Below are 22,264 nucleotides of genomic sequence, written 5' to 3' on the forward strand. Positions count from 1 at the left end.
GGTAAGGAAGTAAACAGAGAGAGGGAGGAGGTAAGGAAGTAAAGTTAAAAAAAAAAAAAAAAAAGACCGTTAATTTTGCCTGGCTTGGCCAGCATCAGGTGGCTTGGCCAGCATCAGGGAGGGGTCGTATTAATATTAATTTCTTCTTTTCAGCAACCATTCCCAGGTGGGCAGGCTCAAATTGTCTCCCTGAGAGCTGAACAAAGAAAGGCTCTTTAGTTTAACATTCAGGCAGGGGGGCAGGGTTCCCTGAGGCAGGCCATTACGCACGATTATAACAACAAGGGCAGGGAAAAGCAAACCTTAAAGTAAGGGGAAAAAAAAAAACAGATCTAACTCGGAGTCCGTTTTGGCTCTTCAGAGGACCCACTGGCATCCGCCCCCCTCAATGCCAGGGGCCCCTCACCAGGCCTCAGTGATTCTGCCCATTTTCCCTTTTCCTCTAGAGCATCTCCCAGGCACACTGTGGAGACAGCTGCCAGCTCTTCGAAGCAGGACTTGATCTATCTGTATGTCTGTGTAGCCACGGCTTTGCCCTCCTCCTCCTCCTCCCCACACACTGGAGCTGCACAGAGATGGTGCAGAGGCAATGGCTCTGGGCCCCTCATCTGGTCTCCTTTCCAAGCAGGCGCTTCTCACTGCCATCAGCCAGGGCTTCCAGGCACCTACCACTTTGCAACAGAGAAACTGAGTCCAGGGAGGAGCCTGACAGCAAGCATCCCCCACCCAAGGGAGGTGGTGTTCTGGAGCAGCCTCCTTTCTTGCCAAGCCTCATCCCCCTCACAGTCCTCTTTGAAATAAGCCCTGGGTGACTTACCACCCACATGCCAAGCAGCCTCTAGGACATTTTGCTGACTTAAAAGCCATCCTTTCTTGAGCCGACTATGCCCTCCCTCCCCTCTCCCACGAAAGCAGCAGCTCCTGGGATGGTTCTTGGCTGTACATCAGAAATTTTCTCTTCTATTTCAGGAAGATTCATCCGACCAGAGTGAGCAGACTGCAAGGAGCTGGTAAAGGCTGGAGGTGCCAGGAACATCAGGAGAGCGGCCAGGGCCCTGCGGAGGGGAAGGTATGTGCCTTGTCCTGGCCCTGGAGGATGGTGTGGGATCACCCAAGAGCTTGTTAGAAAGGCAGGTTCGCAGCTGCCACCCCAGGCCCACTGGATCAAAATCTGCCTTTTATAGATCCCTGGGTGACTCGAACAGGAAAGTTTGAGAAGCAGTGGATTCTCTAGGACCCTGTGATTGATTGGATCCGAGTGAGTCTCCAGGTCCTTTCTGTAACCTTCCCCACAGCATCTGGCATAATTAATGCCAAGCACAAAAGTCTTCAACGCACAAAATAAGAAAGCACAACTTCCCTTACTCAATCCTGATGGCAGCCCTGGGGCTTGGAATTGTTATCCTCATTTCAAGGAGGAAGGAGCTAGGCTTAAAGATGTCAGACCACAGGCCCAAGATTATAAACTCAGTTCAGTTCAGTTCACTTGCTCAGTCATGTCCGACTCTTTGCAACCCCATGGACTGCAGCACGCCAGGCCTCCCTGTCCATCACCAACTCCCGGAGTTCATTCAAAGTCATGTCCATCGAGTCAGTGGTGCCATCCAAACATCTCATCTTCTGTCGCCCCCTTCTCCTGCCCTCAATCTTTCCCAGCACCAGGGTATTTTCCAGTGAGTCAGTTCTTCGCATCAGGTGGCCAAAGTATTGGAGTTTCAGCTTCAGCATCAGTCCTTCCAATGAATATTCAGGACTGATTTCTTTTAGGATGGACTCCAAGGACTAGGATTTTTCTGGAGGCTGCTCGACCTCTAGATCTGCCACTTGAAGCAGGAATTCTCTGCTTCAGGGGCTGCACTTAAACCAAAGCCCCAAGAAAGAAGCATCTTGACTCCCAGCTGACAGTCACTCTAGAAACCTGGGCTGAGAGTCCCTAGGCCTCGCTGCAGAGAGGAGGACGAGGAGGGGCTGGCAGGGCTGTGAGCTGCTCCCAGGAAACAGCAGGGTGCAAGCCCCAGCACCCAGGGCCTGTCTGGGCCTGTCCTTCTGCAGCAAGCTCCCACTGCCTAGGACAAAACAGAGCCCTTTGGGCCTGGGCCCAGCTTAGCAGCTCTGGGGCGGGCAGGGGACACATGCCCACAGATCTCCTGGTTCCTCCAGCTCCTCAAGAAGCTGCCTTGCCATGGCAACCCCAGGTCACAACCCCAAGCTCCAAGACCTCTGTCCAGAAATGCATTTTACAGCCTCCCTCTTGATAGCTCAGCTGGTAAAGAATCCACCTGCAATGCAGGAGACCTGGGTTGGATCCCTGGGTTGGGAAGATCCCCTGGAGAAGGGAACGGCTACCCACTCCAGTATTCTGGCCTGGAGAATTCCACGGACTGTAAAGTCCATGGGGTCACAAAGAGTCAGATGCAACTGAGCGACTTTCACTCTTCACTTCTCTGAATCTAGTCCCAGTGTCACCCCTCTGCAAAGTCTGCACAACAGCCCCAGACAAAATTAAAGCTTCTAGAAGCAGGGACAATTCTACAAATGTTGACTGGATGTGTATCATGTGCCCAGTAACTCTGTGTGTGCACACATGTTCAGTTGCGTATGACTCTCTGCAACCCCATGGACTGCAGCCCATCAGGTTCCTCTGCCCATAGAAATTTCCAGGCTAGAATACGGGAGTGGTTTGCCATTTCCTACACCGGGGGGATCTTCCCAACCCAGGGGTCAAACCTGCATCTCCTGTGTCTCCTACATTAGCAGGCAGATTCTGAGCCACCTGGGGAAACTCAGAACTATGCAGGATGTTTTGACTTGTATCATCTCATTTTATCCTTCACCTATGGAGACAGGTACTATTATTCCCATTTTACAACTATGAAAACAGAGGCTAGTGGATTATGGGGCTAGAATTTGTTGACTGAAAAAATTATGCACCGTGTGAGATTTGTGAGTTAAATTTTATTCGGGGCAAAATGAGGACTACAGCCTGAGAGATGGCATCTCAGATATGCAGAGGAACTGCTCCAAAGAGGCAGTGGTGGGTCAGTATAGATGCGATTTTGGTGAAAGGACTATACATTCGATCAAGCACTCATTTTGGCAGAAGCTTGCTGTCACGAGGAGCAGATGTCTCTAAGAATGATTTTAGTGCTTCTCTAGCTATGAGAAGATGCAAGTTTTAGGGTTCATACAACCTTCTGAAAATATCTACCTGAAAACCTGCTCTGCCAGTATTTCCCAAAGCAGAGAGCGTCTCATTCCTAATCTCCACCCTAAACTCTTCTTGCTGCTGCTGCTAAGTCGCTTCAGTCATGTCCGTCTCTGTGCGACCCCATAGACAGAAGCCCACCAGGCTCCCCCGTCCCTGGGATTTTCCAGGCAAGAGTACTGGAGTGGGGTGCCATTACCTTCTCTGAACCTAGTCAATAAACACTGGCAAACGCACTGAATGCATGTTTCTGCAGGACATACAGGGAGACACCCAGCTGAGGGTGCCAGATTCTTCCTCCTGGGTCACAAAGAGCCCCTTCCAGCCCCAGGAGAACAGGGTCGGCAGGGTGGCGGTGGGAGGGATGAGGGCTGCTTCTTCTTTCCTTACAGTTCCCTTAAAAGTGAAAGTGTAGTCGCTCAGTCGTGTCCAACTCTTTGCAACCCCATGGACTGTAGCCACCAGGCTCCTCTGTCCATGGGATTCTTCAGGCAAGAGTACTGGAGTGGGTCGCCATGCCCTCCTCGGGATCTTCTCAACCCAGGAATCGAACCCGGGTGTCCTGCACTGCAGGTGGGTTCTTCACCTATTGAGCTACAAGGTTATAGGGAGGCAGAAATTCCTCCTACGCTGGGCATAGCCCAAAGAGAAGACGATGCTGGGCACAGACTCCACCCTCCCCACCCCCGCAGTGCTCAGAGAGGCTGGACAGGTGGCCAGGCCTTGTGTGCCCTGCAGTCCCCAGGGTGAGGGGCAGCCACAGACCCAGGGAGAGCAGGACAGAGACCCGACTCCAGAGGCCCTCTGGGGACCCTGGGGTGAGGAGGACATGACCCGGAGAGTGACCTGTCAGGGCCCCCCCAGAACTGTGGCCAGGACTGCTGCGAGGGCGGAAAGAAAGGCACAGGGGTTGAGTGGTGTTTAGGAGGTGACACTTGGAGTCGATGATTAATTGGGTGTGGCGGGAACTGGGCTGCCCTGCAGGCTCTGGCAGGGCGGCTGGCTGGGGGGTAGGGGGTCATCGCCCCAGAGACTGAGAGTGGGAGGGAGACAGGGCAGCAAGAGAGGACACGCCGGGTCTGAGAGCTCGGATGCCAGAAGCCAGGGTGCCCAGAGCTGTGGGCACCGGAGAGCAGGCTGGCCTGGGGAGACACAGGAGTCAGCTGACTAGAAGGCACGCTTCCCAGGCAACAGGAGTCTGGAGTGAAAAGGAGCGTGACAGTGAGTCACCAGGACGGCCTGCTTGGCCTGCGTCTCCCCGCCTCCTGGGGAACCCCAGCTCCTCTCAGACACAGCCCAGGAACGCTTGAGCTTGCTCACTCATATGAACTCACTTCTTGAACCAGACCTCTGCGGCCCCGGGGTTTCCACGGCTCTCCCCTCCTCGTTCCTGCCCATCAGCGACCACCCAGACTCAGAGCCATGCCTGGGTCCCGATGCCCACCCAAGGGTCGTGGCTCCAGCTCTGACCCACCTGGGCCAAGGCCCACTGGCCACGGCATCAACGTCTGCATTGGAAGAGTGCATGTTCCACAAGCAGTAAAGATGGAAACCAACAAAACCCACGGCAGGCCAGGCCCCGGCTACAGCAGGGCTAACTCAGCCCCACCACCACCACCCCACCATCACCAGGAATGTCCTGAGCACCTCCACACCTGCAGAGGCAAGCCCCATGGACCCGAGCCCCCGTGCAAACCTGCCTCCAATCCTACCCCATATTAGCATCTTTCCATAATGACTGACTCGGAGAATATCAGTTTGTTTCAAGGGGAAAGCAAAACCTCTAGTCCACCCAGACTGGGCAATCTGAAGACACGATCCAAGTAGACAAGGATCGGTACCCAGAGACTGGATCATCCAGCCTGTGGGCCCAAGCATTATAGTTCTGATGGCACGAGCCTCAACTCCCAGGAAGATTCTAACCACTTCTCATCACCTCCAGTGTCCCCAGCTCAGACCCAGCCACCACTATCTCTTGCCTGGGTTATTGCCACAGCCTCCCTACTGATCCTCCTGTTTCTACCCTTCAGTCCAGTCTTAACACAGTAGCCTGAGTAAACCATCCACCAGGCAGCGCTCTGCTGAAACCTCGTCTTCCCACCTCAGAGGAAAACCCAAGTCCTCCCAAAGCCCTGTGGTCTCAGCCTTAACATAACCACCACCCCCCACAAACCCCGGTGATGCTCTGACCTTGACTCTGGGCTGCTTGTCCTTATTCCCGCTGCTCCTCCAGTCCTCAGGCAAAGGATCTGCTGTCCTCTCAGGCCCCTTGCACTTGCTGTTCCCTCAGCCTGGAATATTCTCCCTGCACGTGGCCACCCACCCCCTCTTCAGTCTTTGCTCACAGTCTCAGTGATTACACCATCTCAGATGTCAGCACCTGTACACACACACACACACACACACACACACACACACACACACATTTTCCTCCACACCTGCTTAATTTTTCTCCTCAGTGTTTCTCACATCATAGCTTACTTGTTGATCTTGTTTATGTGTATTTCCACAGAGACCAAAATTTTATCTGTTTAGTTTGGTTCCCTCTGACCGCTCCCCCCTCCCCCAGTGCCCACAAGAATGCTCACGACTGTGTGTTGAGGTAGATCTGTTGGTCGATTGTGATGTGGGAATGAAACAATTTCTGGATTCTTTGCAGGAGACCCCCCCTTGTTCCCTTATAAATAGACCTGGCGAGTCTGTCTACTGGACTCCTGGATGGGCCCAAACATGCCTGAGAACTGGGTGAACTTAGCTTTCTTCAAACTTCTTTCATCCCAGCCCTGCTGGAATGCAGGGAGCAGTGCAGTGAACCCCTGAGTGTGAAGGAGCTCGGTGGGGAACATGGCCCCTGAGAGAGCAGAGGGGCCTGGGAGGAAGGCTGGAGAACCGGCATCTCCAAGACACCTTTGAACGTCAGTAACAAAGCAATTTGGTAATGAGTGTGAGGTCCTCTGTTCAAGGGGAAACAGTCCGGGGCAGGAAGAGTGCAGTGCCTCACAGCAGAGGAGCCCTCCTCCCCAGGGATTCTGGCAAGCGTAGCTTTACAGAGCTTAGAAGTGAGGGCCGGAAACAAGGCATGGTTGGCTAGTATGTCCTTAGAAGGCCAGAGGCGCTCTTTTCTAGAGTGAGGTACGCCAAAGCCAAGTTAGAGACTTGTAGGTGTGAGAGCAAACAGCCTCCCTCAGGGTGGCGCGGTTGTGTCCTTCCTCAGCTGAAGTGAGACAAGAGCTACAAGCCTTGTGGGATGGAACAGGTTTCTAAAAGGCAAAGCTGAGAGGTCTGAGAAGGAGCCCACAGTGAGGAACTGGGAGGCCTCAGGTCAGAGCTTGTGGGCTGAATCTCAAGACAGCCTGTACTGACGGCAGAGGTCAACAGTGGGAGCCAGGGGCCTAGCCAGGCTCCCATTTTTTCAGGAGCATTTAGCCCATCTCCTGCTGAACTTGTTGGGGGAGACTGGGCTTCCTTCCTGCAGCCCTCCTGCTGGTAGAGAGATGGGCAGGAAGCCAGGCCAGGGTGGGGAGGGGAGAGGGCTCAGTGTGGGGGGGTGGGTTGCCTAGCACCATGGGAGGGAGGGGGACACAGCCCTCAGCTGAGAGGTCCTGAGGGTGGTGTTGGAGAAGACCCTTGAGGGTCCCTTGGACTGCAAGGAGATCCAACCAGTCCATCCTAAAGGAGATCAGTCCTGAATATTCATTGGAAGGACTGATGCTGAAGCTGAAACTCCAATATTTTGGCCATCTCATGTGAAGAACTGACTCATTGGAAAAGCCCCTGATGCTGGGAAAGATTGAAGGCAGGAGGAGAAGGGGACGACAGAGGATGAGATAGTTGGATGGCATCATTGACTCAATGGACATGAGTTTAACCAAACTCTGGGAGTTGGTGATGGACAGGGAGGCCTGGCGTGCAGCAGTCCATGGGGTCACAAAGAGTCAGACACGACTGAACTGAACTAGGGTGGGGCTCCTGTTTCCCACTTTCTTTCCTCCACTGCTTTAGGCCAGTGCTCTTACTCTGTGTTTCTAGCCCAGCTTCTGTATTAACTTCAGAGGACTCTATGCTGCTATTATGAAGGGCTGACCCTCAAACAGGGTTGCAAATGTAAACGCTGGGCAAGTGTGTGGGTCTTGAAGAGGGCCGTTTGGTAGGAGGCAGCCTGATTAAACAACAAAAAACAAAGCCTGCCAGGCCTCTGAAGAAGGCAGAGTTCTTCACACTCGCAGTGTGCAGCCAGAGTTAGAACCGTGTGGTTGGCCTCTGGTTCAGCCATAAGGCTGTGTGACTTCAGGCAGTTTATCAAGGTGGCTTCAGTTTTTTTGTGTGAAGAAGGCCAGCGCAAAACTAACGTGAGGGAGACCCTGGGAGCGGGATAGAACTTGGAACTGTTAATTATAAAGGGGCAGCCACGGGGTCAAAGCCTGAAGAGAGACTTGTGCCTGAGTGAAAGGCAGGGCCGCACCTGAGAGGGGGAGCTGCGTTTTGGGTGAAGACTTCGTGCAGGAGCTGGGCACTCATGCAGTCACCTGTTAACCCAGTCAGAGCTGCGTTCCGGGTGAAGACTTCGCGCAGGAGCTGGGCACTCGTGCAGTCTGTTAACCCAGTCACTTTGCAGACCCAGGACAAAGTCCAGAAGTCAGTTTCAGGGATTTAGCACAGGCTTGGCTGGATTTGCAGCCAGGAATGCTTGCTGTTGTTCTTGCTGTTGACACACACGCTTGAGCTGATGTTGCCTCGAGCCTTCCCCACCCCAACCCTGCCCAGGGTGAGCCGTGGCAGAGGACTCAGGTGGGATGGGTTTTGTGGCTTCCAGCTGTGAGGAGGGGCAGCTAGCAGAGGTCAAGGATCAGACAGGGCCTGACAGATTATGTGGAAACTGGTAGCCATGGCCACTGTCCTGAAACTCATATCCCTCTTCCTTCTATTAACCCCATCTGGAGGGATTTAGCCATGCTGCCAGCAACAGCTGCCCAGACCCATGGCCATGATGCCTGTGAGGAGTGAACGGCCTCTTTCCCAGGGACCCTGGACATGGGTTTGTGTGGACTCCGGAAGTTGGTGATGGACAGGGAGACCCGGCGTGCTGCAGTTCATGGGGTCGCAAAGAGTCGGACACGACTGAGCGACTGAACTGAACTGAAACCAAATATACTCCAATTAAAAAAAAAAGAAACACCTGTTTAAAAATGCAAGTTCCAGAACTCACCCCCAACCCCCTAAAGCAGAATCTCCAGAAGTCAGGGAAGATGTTTCTACAAGGACCTCCAGGCCATTCTTATCATAGGAAAGCGGGTTTCCCCCCCTTTTTTTTAATGCAGATAGCTCCTAGAGATTCACTGTAATGGGGGTGGGGGTGATGTGGCAGCTGGTGGAACCAGGGTGGACTGAAGTTTTGAACACAGTGGCTCTGATGCTTAATCTACTGAGAATCACTGCTGACCTTCAAGCATACTTGACCTATTCTTACCACTTTGATGAAAAAAGCTAAGCTTCAACTGGGCTTTGTAATAATGATTTCAATCAGACTTTCTCCCTTTTGGGTACGATATGTTTGTTTTCTTTATCACCATTATTTAAAAACAAAACATAACAAAAACAAAATCTCTGCTTTTGGAACGGTCCTGTGTGTATTGTGCCCTCATGTGACCCTTTCAACAACCCACCAAAATTGGTTCTATTGTTGCCCCACTTTACAGATGAGAAAATAGTTTGCTTAAGCCCGTTGGGCTGCTAATGAGTAGTGAAGCCATTCTCACCAAATCCAAGACCATCCCCAGATGCCGCACCCCTGGGCTCAGCCTGCCCGAACCCGCCCACAGTGCAGGATGGTTCTGAGCCAAGCAGCCTCCTTGTGGAAACCAGTTTTTCAAGTTGAGAACGAGGCTCCGCCCTGAAGCACACACACCTGCTCTGCATCAGGCCAGCCATGGTGGGCTGTCGGGAGCTCCTTTAGGTCAAGCATTCCCAGGTGATGGTGCTTCAGAATCACCTGGTGAAAGTGAAGTCGAGTCCGACTCTTTGTGACTCCAGAGACTGTGGCCAACAAGGCTCCTCTGTCCATGGAATTTTCCAGGCAAGAATACTGGACTGAGTTGCATTTCCTTCTCCAGGGGATCTTCCTGACCCAGGGATCGAACCCAGGTCTCCCACATTGCGGGCAGACACTTTACCATCTGAGCCACCAGGGAAGCCCTGGGGAAGGTGTTAAACATGCAGGTACCTAGGTCCTGCATCCTCAGAGGCTTTAACTCCAGACTGGGGTGCAGCCCGGGAGTCTATGAGTATAGGCAATGATTCTGATACAAGTAATTGGAGGGAGAGGATGAAAAAAGAAAAAAGATGGGGGAAGGGAAGAAGGAAGGAAGGAAAGTAGAAAACAGGGCCCCGGGTGAGCGGTCAGCCTTGGCAGAAGGCTAAGAAATGCCTTGAGGATGGGAGGGTGGGCAGCTGCAGCCTGAATGACCTCTCTCCCTCCACACCTGGATAATCTCCACTCCTTCAAGCTCGGGTTCCCAGGTCACACCTCCTCAGTTCGGTCTTTTTCCATGACTCCAGGAAGAGTTAAGGAGGCCCCCTTAGGAATGCGCAGCCTTTAAAGTTAGGCACTCATGCATTTTCCTTATCACGTTGGCTCACGTGGTGGTTTTCACTGCTTAATGCTTTGTGGCTGAATTAATCACCCTGCGGGGGTGAAGCCACAGCTCCTGGCTGCTGTGGGCTGCTGTCTGCAGAGAGGCCGCCGGGAAGCTGGAGGAGACCCAGCTGGCAAGCAGAGTCCAGGTGGGCCTGAGCAGACAGATGTTCAGTCAGTTCAGTCGCTCAGTCATGTCTGACTCTTTGCAACCCCGTGGACTGCAGCACGCCAGGCTTCCCTGTCCATCACCACCTCCCGGATGTTCAGAGACTGACAAGAGCTGTAAGTGCTCCACAAGTGAAATGCCCACATCCCCCCGCCCTCACACATAAGCCAAAACTCTGGGCCACTTTCCTGAACTGCCAGCGTCGTGCCCAGTGTAGGTTCAGGATCCATGATGCCAGTGGGTTTCATCTAGCTTGTCAAGCCCCAGCCAGAGGGCAGCAGCTACCTGGAGGGCCCTGAGGTCACCCTGGAGGCAGTATCAGTCTCCCTGGGAAAGAACACTGAGAATGATTAGTAATGTCTGCCTGGGGCCCAGCTGGCTCTGTTCTCCAGCTGCGTTAGCTTCCTAGGACTCCCACAACCAACCAGCACAACCTCGGTGGCTTACAACTACAGAAATTTATTCTCTCAGCCTTCTGGAGGCCAAACCTCTTCAGTCTCACTGATTGGGTCAAAATCAAGACGTTGGTAGGACTGTGCTCTCTCCAAAGGCTCTTGGGAGAATCCTTCCTGCCTCTTCTGGCTGCTGGGAGCCCAGGTGTCCCATGGCTCGTGGCAGCATCACTCAATCTCTGCTCCCAGCCTCTCACTGCCTTCTTCCAGGTCGTCAGACCACCCTCTCTTTTCTTTGATAAGGACACAAGTCATGGCATTGAGTACCCACCCCATGGACTGCAAGGAGATCCAACCAGTCCATCCTAAAGGAATTCAGTCCTGAATATTCATTGGAAGGACTGGCGCTGAAGCTGAAACTCCAATACTTTGGCCACCTCATGCGAAGAACCGACTCATTGGAAAAGACCCTGATGCAGGGAAAGATTGAAGGCAGGAGGAGAAGGGGATGACAGAAGTCAAGATGCTTGGATGGCATCACCGACTCGATGGACATGAGTTGGAGCAAACTCTGGGAGTTGGTGATGGACAGCAAGGCCTGGCGTGCTGCAGTTCATGGGGTTGCAAAGGGTCAGACATGAATGACCAACTGAACTGAACTGAACCCATCCCGAATCCAAGATGACCTTATCTCAAGCTTCTTAACAATTCCATTTGCCAAAACCCAGTGGTTGGGACCCCTTTACTGGTGGTTGGGACCTGGACCTATTTGGAGGCGGGAAGGAGCATGCCTTCAGCCCATTCCCCCAGACTTGTACTAAATCAATGTCGGTAAGGAAGTACCGCCTCCTGCCTTTGTGCCCCACCTCCCACGTCCTTGTTCACACCTTTCAAAACCTGATGCTGCTGAGCCTCTCCTCTCCCTAGGGACTCATGTGCCCATCCAGTAGGGGATGCGGAGGACTGAGAGGGGCAGGGAGCCTGCCACTCCAACAAGGATGGTAGACTGCGTGCCAGGCCCTCTCCAGATGTCCGCAGGAGATCACGAAGTCGGGTCTCCCCCAGGTGTACCAGATGCAGAACCCAGTATATGAGTGTGGGTCGAGGCCGTGGGCAGGTTGCCCTCATGCTCCTGACTCATGCCACCCCTGTGACCATCATGCTCCACCCCATCTAAGCATCTCCGGCTCAAAAGGTCACCCACATCATGAAAGGCAGTTGCGGTGAAGATCAGGCCACCGAAGACCTGCTCCAAATCCCCCTCTACCACCCTGCTTGCAGGCTGACCTCATTTCACTCCCCTGAACCTCACTGTAAAACCAGGCTGATAACGATACCTGAGTGAACAAAAGAAAGTCGCTCAGTCGTGTCTGACTCTTTGCGACCCAGTGGACTCTACAGTCCATGGGATTCTCCAGGCCAGAATACTGGAGTGGGTCGCCATTCCCTTCCAGGGCATCTGTCCCAACCCAGGGATCAAACCCAGGTCTCCCACATGGCAGGTGGATTCTTTACCAGCTGAGCCACTTAACTCCTTTCTCCAGTCAGACCAGGTGTCATCTCCTCCTTCACAGGCCAGATGGGCTGAATGAGTAAGTGTGAAGGTCCCAGGCCTGCAGGAGGGCTTCCGTCAACGTTTTTATTATTTTTTAAACTGAGTGAAAGTAGCTGACAGCACACAGCTGCACCATTGCAGGTCACCAGGTTTGTACACACTCCTGTTTTTAACCAGTGCCTGCACGTTGGTGACGCCTAAATCTCGCCTCCTCCCGCACATCTGGCCCACTGACTCGTATCTCAGTGTTTCCATGGTCAGACTCTGCCTGCCCCATACCTCACCTGCTCCTCGTCCTGGGTCCTCAACTGCGTGAGTAGCCAGCCAACTCAACACCTAACAGGCGTCTCTCCTTTATCCCCGAGTCAGCCAGCAAGTGTCACGGGTCCTTCCCCTTCACGTGCCTCGAATCTCTCTCCACCTCTGTATCCACCGTGTCCTCACATAAAGTCACATCATTTCTCAGCTGAAACAATGAAACTGCTTCCCGTTTTGGTCCCTTCCCTGTGCAGTGTATGTTCACAAGGCTGATTTGTTTTTTTTTTTTTTTGGCTGTGATGCAAAGCATGTGGAATCTTAGCTCCCCACCACGAATCAAAGCCATGCATGCCCCCTGCTCTGGAAGCGGAGTCCGAACCACTGGACTGCCAGGGAAGTGCCAAGGGTGATATGTTTTAAATGCATATCTAATCACGTGCCGGGGCTGCACAGGTCTTTTAGGCCAAAGACCACCCTCCCCAGGGTGGCCACGAGGTCCACCGTGTGACCAACTACCCTCCAGCCGCGTTCCCACGGCCCCTAAACCAGAGCCCTGTGCAGCTGCTGGAGTTCCCCAACCACGTGGGCCCAGCCCCTCTCATTTCTCCGTGCCTTTGCACATCCTGCTTGCTTTCCTGGGAACAGGAAATTCTTCTATTCCTTCCTCACATAATTAACCCCTTCTCAACCTTCAAGACGCAGGTCCTTCAGAAAGCTTCCTTCAGTCTTCCCCCTTCCAGCCCCCATAGCATCTTGCCCTATGTCTCTCGTGCACCTACATCATAAACGCCTGTTACTTTCCTACCCACCCCACACTCCACGCCCAACGCCCTGCCCAGACTGTGAGCTCCGTGAAGTCTGGGTCGGCGTCTTTTCTCTCTGTGTTTCCAGCACCTTCCACAGTGCCTGCCAACAGTGCCTCAATCAACATTTGTTGAATGGCGAGGACAGAGCAGCTTGATAATAAGAGGTGTATCTGGTTGACTCTTTTTTTATTCATGTTTTTTTGTTTGTTTGTTTGTTTTTAGCACTCCATATTGCAGAAGGAAATTCCTATGCATGAGAAAATTCCTTTGTTTAGTAAATCACACAAAAATCCAACAGAAATTGTGAAAATTCTGGAAGACAACATGGTCGTTTTGGAAAAGACAAAAAGATAAACAAGGTACGAGCTAAGGCAGTAACATAACTATTACAAAATGTGTATTCTGAATCCAAAAATCAATGTGAGAGCTTAATGAAAAATCCTAAACAGGGCCTGTGATACACACATAGCATCTCTATAAATGCATCCGAAATTTTTAAAGCTTCTTCCTCAGCTTTACTGATATATCATTGACATGTAATTGTTTGATTCTTATATACAGTAAAATACCATGTTATTCAATGAACAAAATAATAAGCAACAGCCTTAGTGTTTTATTGAAATATACCAAAGTGCTCTTCATGTGGCCATTTCTTCCAAGGGTCTAACACAAGCTCCAACAGTGAAGGCCTTTTGCTAGGCGACGGGGCTAACAGAGTCCTCTCCGGAACTTGTGTCAAGTGGTGGCCAGCATTCGACACAAGAACCACTGTTGAAAGCAGCATACCCCAGGGGAGCCAAGCTTGTGATAAAATCTAGATCACTATCGGTTCAAGATTAAATTTCCTGAGTAAGGCCGATGATGCGCACATCCTGTGTGGTTGATTAGAGAAGATTTGTATTTGGATAGCAGGTGACAAGGATCACAGTCTACGTGAAGGCTGAGCAGCCTATTAAAGAGATGAGGCCTGCTCCATCTCTCTGCAAACACGAGGCACAGCCTCCTCTACATAAATCCTACACCCCAGGGAGGCCGCAGCTCTCCTTTCTCCAGATCCACCGTGCACCTTCCCACACCTCTGCCGTTTTCTCCACCTGGAATGCCCTCCCCCTCTATTCCGTCCCAACAATACCCTGTCCATATGCCCAGGCCCAAGTCATTGAAATAGAGATAACAATCCCCCTGTTATCCCTTTCTTCCACATTGAACTTTAGGCTGGACACTTGGCCACTTGGCTATAGACTACATTTCCCAGCCTCCTTTGTAAGTAGATAAGGCCAATGGCCAAGTTCTGGCCAACAGGATAGGTGAGCCACTCTGGATCTGTGTCTCAAAGCATCTCTGCCTTCCTCCACCGTCTCTCTGCCCTTGCCACGAGGAGGGAAATCGAGGCGGCCATGACCAAGCGTCAACCCTGCAGCTAAAGACAGTAGATGACGGTGGAGCAAAGAAATGAAAAGGGTCCCTGAATGACCCTGCAAGGTTGAGCCATCCCACCAGCCTAGTACCACCTGCATCTGCACTGCTATGGGACAGGGAAACGAAATTGTATCTGAAGATGGACCTGAGACAGACTACTGTTTCGGGATCTCTGCACTGTAGCTGATTTATCCACCATCTCCTCTAGAAAGGCCTCCCTGAGAGCCCTCTGAAGTCCTGCCATGACTTTGGTGGGAACACGCATGCAGCATCATCCATGTGCCATCACGGCCACCTCCATGCATGTTATTTGTCACTTGTAGACTGGAAGATTCTGGAGGGCAAAGGCCACACCGACTTCATCTTTGATGTCCCCAGAGCAATCAGCACAGTGTCCTTACACGGAAGCTGTGTTTGTTGAAGAAGCGAGTGAATACACAGGGCTGCCCATTCGGGTGCTGATTTTAGAAAAGAAGCAAAGATAGCAGCGGTGGAGTTGGCACACAACACACTTCAGAAGAAACCAGAAAGAACTCGGCTGACAAATAAGAGGTCTGCGGCGCCAAGCTGGGAATAGTAATTCTCCAAAAATAAACGTATTGTGGTAACAAAGCCTGAAGAGACCGCACTGCAAAAACACAGATGGTCACCGCAGCCCTGGAGCAGCCCCTCCCTTCCGTCCAGTGACCGCGCCGCCCTCTGGAGACTGAGGTGGGCCTGGCCCCGTGTGCCACAGACCTGGACAACCACTTCTGCAAACCGGGCCCCTCCCGCCGGGCACCGGATGTGGTACCGAGTGAGAGAGGCACCAACACTGTCCTCCCGGACCATGGCAGTGTAGGAAGGGGAGAGGGTTTCCAGGCCATCAGGAAAACAGTCGTGAGGGTATGAGGTCTGGGGGGCCAGACTGCTGAATGTGAATCCCAAATCAGCCACTTACCAGCTGTGCAACCTTGGACAGGTAGCCTAACCTCTCTGCGCCTCCATTTTTCCTCACCTGTGAAACAGAGACAGTAACAGCACCTCCTTCCCAGGTTGCTGCAGGACTGAGTGAGCTCACACACAAAGGCACCCAGGACAGGGCCTGCCACACCGGCCATGGCGGATGCTGTCATCAGCATCGCCTTGCCTCTGGCCGTCACCCTCAGAGGGAGCTCACAGCACAGGACCCTTTGTGCAGCAGGCAGAGCAACACAGAAAGCCTGATTTCCAGACTAAAAGCACTGAGGGGATTACGTAACCTGCCAGGGGTCACTAGGCATAAAAGCAGGACCCCAACTGCCCCTCTGGCCACCCAACTCTAAATCATGTGCTAACAGGCAACTCTGCAGCCTCCACGTGGGGACTCCTGCTGCCTCCAGAAGGGTTCCTGGGCCTCAGGAGGGAGCAGCCTCGGGGGCTACGAGCTGAGGGGAGATGGTCACTCCCTCCTGTCTGAGGGGCCTCTTGGGAGTCCGGGTGAGGAACCAGACCTCTCTGCCCACTGCTTACCCCCCAGCAGCCTCCTGACCCACCCAGGGGCCCCAGGGAGCTGAGCCTTCTCTGCAGGCTGCATGGGGGTGGGGAGGCCCCAGGAAGAAGTTTGGGTATTTGCTGATAAAAATAGATGGAGATATCTGAGAGGACCAGAAAGTCTCAGATGACACTGTGAGCGAATCTGTAGAAAGGAAAGGGTGAATGAGGAAGTACGAAATGAGAAAACAGAAAAAATATATATATATGCTCGGGCCGTGTCAGAGCACAGGTGCTTCCTGTGAAGTCCTGGCTGAGCCTCTTAGCTAAGGTGACCCAAATAAAGCCAGACCCAGTGTGCGGGGGGGAGCGGACAGGTGGCATCGATGCGGACACAGCAGGCGACAGAGAGAGAGAGAGGAAGGGTCAAGGAGCCGCGCACGGGGACAAGAAAGGACAGGAGGAGAGGGGAGAGGAGACGGGCATCACAAAAGAGGCTGAGACAGGAGAAAAGAGGGCCTAGAGCCACGCTGTGGCTCACTCTCGGAGCGCTTCCCTCAGCAGCTGAACAGAAGGAGACTTCTCCCCAAGAGGGCTCACTCTTTCAGGAACGTGCTGGAAGGTTCCAGTTGCTGGGCGCTGACCAGTACTCCAGCCCCGCTTCCTGGCTAACCTCCTCCCCGTTGTCTCTTCCTGATTTGCTAAGACCCACCAAGAAAAGTTATGACCAACCTAGATAGCATATTGAAAAGCAGAGACATTATTTTGCCAACAAAGGTCCATCCAGTCAAGGCTATGGTTTTTCCAGTGGTCATGTATGGATGTGAGAGTTGGACTGTGAAGAAAGCTGAGTGCCAAAGAATTGATGCTTTTGAACTGTGGTGTTGGAGAAGACTCTTGAGAGTCCCTTGGACTGCAAGGAGATCCAACCAGTCCATTCGGAAGGAGATCAGCCCTGGGTGTTCTTTGGAAGGAATGATGCTAAAGCTGAAACTCCAGTACTTTGGCCACCTCATGTGAAGAGTTGACTCATTGGAAAAGACTCTGATGCTGGGAGGGATTGGGGGCGGGAGGAGAAGGGGACGACAGAGGATGAGATGGCTGGATGGCATCACTGACTCGATGGACGTGAGTCTGAGTGAACTCCTGGAGTTGGTGATGGACAGGGAGGCCTGGCGTGCTGCGATTCATGGGGTCGCAAAGAGTCGGACACGACTGAGCAACTGAACTGAACTGAACCCCCCTCTTCCCCGAGGTCTGTTTCTCCCCAGAAAGCCGAGGACCCCATCACGGCCGCCCTCTCGTCCAACTCTGTGCACCGGGCAGGGGGAGGCCGGTGTCCAGCGTGGCCCGCGGACAGCCTCTGAGGAGAGGTCACGCACATTCCCCGCCCCAGCTTGGAGTGTCGTGTGACAGCCAAGGTCCAGAAACTCGCAGGCCCAGGGTCAAGGCCCGGCAGTGGTGGAGAGGCCCAGAGGCCCCTCCGTCTCCAGGGACAGCCCTCCCGCCCCGCGGACAGAGCAGGCACAGAAGTGACCACAGACCACAGCTCCAGGGAGCCCCGTCTGTCCCTGGAGAGGCGGCGGGTGCGCTCCACGCCGGCAGCCCCTGCCTGTGGTTGTCCAGCGCCCATGCCCCACACCTCGGCTGCGAGCCCACCAGGCCTCCTGGGGCTTGGCACCTCCACGCTTGACCGTGTACACTTCCTTCCAGGTCCGGCAAGACTCCAGGCCACGTTCCTCCACCTCCGTTGTCTCCACTTCCCAAGAAACCTGAGCCAAACACCCTCCTTGGGAGGAAAAATCCTGACATCTGCTTTCAGATTCAGATTTCAGGTTCCAGGCCCTTCCTGCCCCCACACCTGACCCCGGAGCAAGGTCAGTAGGATGGGCCTGGGGTTTCCTGCACCCCAGCAGCTCAGCCTGCAGCCTGGTCTCAGGGCAACCCAGACCCAATTCCAAGTCATGTTAGATCTGTGGTCCCAGCTGGTCTGCCACATAGCAGGTGCCCAGTGAGGATTTCTGGACGTATGCCTTTCAATGTCTGATTCCTGGAACCTCTTTCAGGAACTGCCCTGGCAGTCCAGTGGTTAAGACTTTGCCTTCCAGTGTAGGGGGTACGGGTTCAACGCTTGGTCGGGGAACTAAGATCCCACATGCCTCACAGCCAAAACACCAAAATATAATACAGAAGCCATATTGTAAAAAATTCAATAAATATATTAAAAACGGTCCCCATCAAAATAACTTTCCGACCGACACAGGTGCAGCTCGGCCTCCTCTGTTTCTGCTTCAGGCACAGGGGCCACAGGAACCCCTTCTTGGTCCCCCAGACGGCAGAGGTCAGAGGACTGCAGACCCGGAGGTGTTTCTGAGCCATCCCCCAAAGCAGGTGTATCAGTTTCCTGTGGCTGCCGTATTAAGTCGCCATAAACTGGGTCTCTTCAAACAATGGAAATTTATTCTCTCGAGGTTCTGGAAACCAGAATTCTGAACTCAGTATCCTTGGGCTGAAATCAAGGAATGGGGAGAGTGGCTCTCCCTCCAGGGACTCTGAGGAAGGAAAGAATCCATTCCTTGCCTCTTCCAGCTTCCAGTGGCAATCACGGGCTTGTGGCTGCACCAATCCAATCTCTCACCTCCGCAATCACATCGCCTCCTCTTCTCTGTGTGTCAAATCTCCCTCTGCCTCCCTCTTCAAAGGACACATGTGATTGTGTTTGGAGCCCACCTGGATAATCCAAGATAATCTTCCTGCCTTGAGATCCTTAACCACATCTGGGCTAAATTTAACTTAATCGCATCTGGATTATGACAGTGTGTGTCTGTGTGTGCTGTCATGTTCAACTCTTTGTGACCCCATGGACTGTAGCCCACCAGGCTCCTCTGCCTATGGGACTTTCCCGGCAAGAATACTGGAGTAGGTTGCCATTTCCTTCTCCAGGGGATCTTCCCAACACAGGGATGGAACCTGCATCTCCTGCATTGACAGGTGGATTCTTTACCACTGGTGCCACCTGGGAAGTGACATTCAAAGGTGAATATAAGGAAGGTGACATTCACAAGTTGTGAGGATGAAGACCTACATATATTGGAGGAGGGGGGCATTATTTATTTGAACATACCTGGCAATGCAAGAACTCTGGATGCAGGAAGATCTAACACTTCCCCATCCGTAAATCCACACGCTCCTCCCACTCCCACTCCAGCCTCCTTGGAGAATCAGCCTCACTTGAGTGACTGAAGATAGAGATGGTGACATAGAAGCAGCAGCACTGGGCTGAGAGCCCTGGCCTGGAGTGTCCCTTTGCCCCTTGCTAGAGCTGTGACTTGAACAAGTTGCTTCATTGATCCAAACATGTAGGAATGTCTTTTATGTGCCAGGCACCGTGATAGGCCTGAGTTCCCTTCAAAATGGAGGAAATGGTGTGTTCAGCACTATGCTGAAGGCAATGGCACTCCATTCCAGTACTCTTGCCTGGAAAATCCCATGGATGGAGGAGCCTGGAGGGCTGCAGTCCATTGGATCGCTGAGGGTTGGACATGCCTGAGCGACTTCACTTTCACTTTTCACTTTCATGCATTGGAGAAGGAAATGGCAACCCACTCCAGTGTTCTTGCCTGGAGAATCCCAGGGACGGAGAAGCCTGGTAGGCTGCAGTCCATGGGGTCGCACAGAGTTGGACACGACTGAGGCGACTTAGCAGCAGCAGATGTATGGACAGTGTCTGGAATTCATGGTAAGCACTCAATAAACTCTAGAATGCTCTGTGGTGACCTACATGGGAAGGAAATCCAAAACAAGAGGGGATACATGTGTATCCGTAGCTGATTCACTTTGCTGTACAGCAGAAACTAACACAATATTGTAAAGCAACTATACTACAACAAAAATTAACTTAAAAATAAATAAATTCTAGCTATTACTATTTTCTGTAGTAGGTATTCAGTAGGTGGGATTTATTTTTAACACCCAGCTCACATAGGCATGGAAAAACCAGGACAAAAGAGAATTGTGGAGGACAACAGAAAAAAAAGAGTTCCTCCATACCTTGTTTGATTTTCACAATTCTGTGTGAGTTGGGTGATCATTTATTCACCGAGGAAAAAGTAAAGCTCAGAAAGTTGAAATCCAGCACACACAGTTGATGCTCACCACATATCCATGTATATCCCCCAATTCCCCAGCTCCCCTATAGCTAGACCGGCCATGTGACCACTTCTGTCCAGTGGACTGAGCAAAAGTGACAAGTGTCATTAGCAGGATAAAGCAGAGAACGTGCCGCCGAACATCCCCTCAGCCCTCCCTTCACCTGCCGCGGTTCCCACAGAGTTCTCATGCCAAGACAGTATAACCATAATGGTGAAACAACACAGACCCCCGAGGCACTGCTGGGCAGCTGGCTGGTCCACAGAGGACTTCACAGGGCAAGTGAAAGAACAAAAACAAAATACAGAACTTGTGTGTGTTGAGCCGCTGAGGCTTGATGTTTGTGATCGCAGCATAGCCTGTCCCTGACTTACTAGAAATCCAGGTCTTCTGACAGGGTGTTTCTCCACCATCCTTTCTCAACCAAGCTTCTAAAAGGGGTTGTCCACACTAATAGTCTTTACTTCCACACCTGCTGCTTACTTTTTACCCTCTGGTCAGCCTCTGCCCATCTGTCTACTGAATTTGCCCTGTGACCACCAGACTGTCAAAGCCAAAAGACAGTATTCTTTTTTTTTTTTTTTTAATAACAAATTTCTGAGGAGTATGACTCAGCTGAAATATTTTCCTCCCTTGGTTACTCTAATAGAAAGTAACAGAAAACCTAATCCAAGCTGGCTAAAACAAATACAATTCATTACATCACATAGGAGAAGGCTCAGTGGAAGAGTGGATTCCAGAGATGACTGTCAGAGTAGATTACCAGTGTCACCAAAGATTCCAGTTCTTTCCTTTTCTCCTCTCCACCAGCTTTGGCATGTGGACTTGCTCCTTGGGCTGGGTTTCCTTGAGATCACAAGATAGTTGCAAATTGTTCCTGGTGTCCCATACAGACTGGACAAAATCCAGAGCTCAAACAGAATCTCCTCCTTGCCTCTGTCTTTAAAATAGGAAACCTTTCCCAGAAACCCTTTAGAACTCTTCCTCTCATGTTTCATTGGTCAGGATGGGTCACATGTCTGTTCCTAAACCAATCACTGACTAGGGGAATTAGAGTTACCACCACTGGCTTCCACTGTCTAGATCCACCCTCCAGAATGGAAGGGCCCACATACTTATGTCAAAGAGGACAGAGGGACAGACCTTTCTTAGTGTCCTCTCCTGGATCCTCTTCCTCTGAAGGTATCTTGGGTTTCCACTTCCCTGAGGGTTTATGCCCAGATTCTTCTGGTCCTACTCCACAGCCTCTCCCTAGCAGTCTCATTCATCCCTACTGTTTAAATTTCCATATGTATGTATATATATATGTATATATATATATCTCTCTCTCTCTCTCTCTCTCTCCAGGAGTCCAAATCTAACCTCCTGCTCTGAACCCTCCCTTGAGCTCTGGACTCAAATATAAAACCGATTGTTACACAAGGATCCTCAAACTCATTGTGTCTAAAACAGAACTGATCTAGACCTTCTCACCCCAACTTCCTCAAAGTTGCTCTTCTTGGGTCTAAGGTTCAAGTTGGTTGCATCACCTTGCACTCTCCACTGCTCCTTCTGCCACATTGGATTAATCCTCAAACCCCAGGTCTCCAGCCTGAAACCACAGATCCATTCCCCTTCCCCATCCTCACAGCTGCTGCCTGGGTTCAGGATTCATGTTTCTTTCCTGGCGCATCACGGTAGTCTCCTGACTGGCCTCCTTGCTCCAGCCTGGCGGCCCTCAACCCACTTAGCACTGCCTACAGAGCAATGCCATTGTGCCCCTTCCAATCCCTACCCCCAGCTTCTGAACACACCTGCTGGGCCTTCCAAGGGCACATCCTGCCCCTGCTGCTCTTTCTTCTGCATCCCGACAACACCATCCTTCCATCTGATGCCACCACTCTGGGCCTTTGCACTTTCTGTCCCCACTGCCTAGAACACCCAGCAATCTTCTGTTCTTCCTTCAGTCATCACCTCCTCCAGAAAGCCCTCCCTGATTCAGCCCTGATAAAGTTAACCAGTGCCTCCTCTGTGTAACAGTTTCTTTCAGTGATCCAATAAGCATGGGCTGCCAGCTTACTGTGCCAGGCACTGGGGTGAAATGAGACAGACACAGCCTCCGCCCTGTGGGAAGAAGAGGAAAAGGAAACAAAACGAAGAGATGTCAACAGGAATTAGAAGCATGAATGGGAGGGCCTCAGGGAAGAATTCCATGGGCACCTGAAAGATAAGTAGGAGCACCCGAGATA

General features: G+C 52.1%; 2 long non-coding RNA genes across 3 annotated transcripts in view; one reads left to right on the top strand and one right to left on the bottom strand.

Moving 5' to 3' along the window:
* LOC132342222 (uncharacterized) overlaps positions 1-22,264 on the bottom strand; it is a 26,627-nt gene that overhangs the window by 1,533 nt on the left and 2,830 nt on the right. Inside the window, exon 1 of one of the 2 annotated variants that reach the window (XR_009490539.1) lies at positions 5,396-22,264. This exon is cut by the window's right edge and continues 2,830 nt beyond it. This is a non-coding gene — a long non-coding RNA (uncharacterized lncRNA). Of the gene's footprint in view, positions 1-817 lie in introns of both variants that reach the window. The other variant, XR_009490538.1, reaches the window with a different exon arrangement.
* The window catches only part of LOC132342221 (uncharacterized), a 29,048-nt gene continuing 6,784 nt past the window's right edge, over positions 1-22,264 (top strand). The window contains exons 1-2 of the long non-coding RNA XR_009490537.1: positions 1-1,069; positions 13,239-22,264. The exon at positions 13,239-22,264 is cut by the window's right edge and continues 6,784 nt beyond it. This is a non-coding gene — a long non-coding RNA (uncharacterized lncRNA). The remainder of the gene's footprint in view (positions 1,070-13,238) is intronic.

Source organism: Bos taurus, chromosome 14 (assembly GCF_002263795.3).
Source record: "Bos taurus isolate L1 Dominette 01449 registration number 42190680 breed Hereford chromosome 14, ARS-UCD2.0, whole genome shotgun sequence".
Classification (NCBI taxonomy): domain Eukaryota; kingdom Metazoa; phylum Chordata; class Mammalia; order Artiodactyla; family Bovidae; genus Bos; species Bos taurus.